The sequence below is a fragment of the Canis aureus genome, chromosome 29, assembly GCF_053574225.1.
Source record: "Canis aureus isolate CA01 chromosome 29, VMU_Caureus_v.1.0, whole genome shotgun sequence".
Lineage (NCBI taxonomy): Eukaryota > Metazoa > Chordata > Mammalia > Carnivora > Canidae > Canis > Canis aureus.
Genome location: NC_135639.1, coordinates 4,801,329 through 4,803,258, shown reverse-complemented (window position 1 = coordinate 4,803,258; position 1,930 = coordinate 4,801,329).

Sequence of the window (1,930 nt, the reverse complement as noted above, 5' to 3'; positions counted from 1 at the left end):
CTTCTGCCTACCATACCATAGAAGTATTTCTATAATTGCTAAAACAAAATAATAAAAAATATCATAATAAATATGGTAAGAATTGCATTGCGCCGAGCTCCTGGCATGGGGCTACTGTTCACGGTGTGATGGCTGAGGGTGAGGATGCAGGACCAGGCCGAGACACAGGGTTGGAATCCCAGCTCACATGGTCATCGACGGTTCACTGTCCAGCTTAAATGATTTATTGAATCCCTTTGGGCTTCTGTTGCCCAATTTGTAGACTGGGGTGACAATTACAGTTCCTGTCTGATATGGATGGCAGGAGACGCTCTTAAGGACTTCCGAGTCTGGCACTTGTTAAGTACTTTGTAAGGATTAGTTATTATGTGTTAAATGAATGAAACTTAACTCATATATTTACTGTCCTTTGTTCATTATAATGTTTTGGGGTCTCATGTACTACAGTTTTGATGGGCTATGTGTACTTTCTTGCTCTTTTCTTTTGCTAGACGTGTTTTTTGGCTCCTCATCTTTATCCAAATATGTACCACCTTTCTGCAGACATTATTCCCTCCAGTGTCTTTGGTCAACTCTGCCCTCTTTTACAGAGGGCCTGGCCCCTGTGCCGGCCCCAGAACATCAGGGGGCTGCTTAAAGCTGCAGTTCCTGCTGTTTCTTTAGCAAGTGTTCAAGGGACAGATTCAGCTTCTTTGCATTCCATTCCGCTTCACTGTCCTCATCCCTAATTCCAATGCCTTCTTCTACACAACCCCTCAGGAGGTTACTGTGGTTCTCACATATGTGAATCAAAATTCTTGCCATTCCCAAGAGTCAACAGATATAAATGCATATACACAGATGCTCATTCTAAGGACTGTCTCCAGGACCACAGGGCTATATCTGGCCATACAAAGGCTGTGTATACAAGTGCGTATGTGCATACACGAACATGCCCTGTGCTCACTGCTGTTCACTTTGAAGATCACCTCTACTATTATTTCCATCATAACTGTACTCATTCCAAGTGTCAGCTTTTCCTTAGGTTCTGATGGCTCTTGTGCTTACCCAGCACTAGGAAGTTGGAGCTGTTATAACAGCCCTCAAACTGGGGCACCTGGGTAGCTCCATGGTTGAGCGTCTGCCTTTGCCTCAGGTCATGATCCCTGGGGTCCTGGGGATTGAGTCCTGCTTCTCCCTCTGCCTATGTCTCTGCCTCTCTCATGAATAAATAAATAAAATCTTAAAAAAAAAACAGCCCTCAAACTTGAGCCCCAACTCATCCAGCTGAAGAGCAACCCAATGGAAGAGGGGTTCAAGACAGAGCCTGACACCCTCTGTTGGTGGCGGGCCAGTTGGCATGGATGTTGATGCTGTAGTTTTTTTCCTTGGAAGAAGAGCCTGTGTGCAGAGCTGTGGCCCTCAGATTTCACAGCAGGTGATGGGGAGGGGGGGTTGCTTCAGCGGGCTACTGTGAGGGTCCCGAGCAGTTCCGGGTGTATTTTTAGCATATCACTGAATAGCTCTGTCTCCTCATCAGGGCTTTGAGGGAAGTGGGGCATCTTACTGCCAGGCTCCAATCATGTGCCCTCTGCCACAGGGACATCTCCTAGTCATCACGATCCCCAAGGGGTCCTAGGTGAAAGACAAAGGAAAACTGCAGTGCGATCTAAGCTCAGGAGCACAAAACCAAACCCGTGCGCTTAACCACACCCATGGTTTACCAGAAATAAAACTGTTTCTTTGAGATAGTCACTGAAAGAAAAATCATCAGTGACAGAATATGGGCTTTTCATTATCCCTAGTAGTTCTCCGCAAATTAGGATTATGTCCAGTCTTCTCTGCGTGCATTTCTGAGTTGACTATAGAACTGACGTCATGAAAGTTCTAGAATTTTGCTAAATTGCTCTTTAGGCTTGTTCATGATTCCAAATGAAAAGTTCCACGAAAA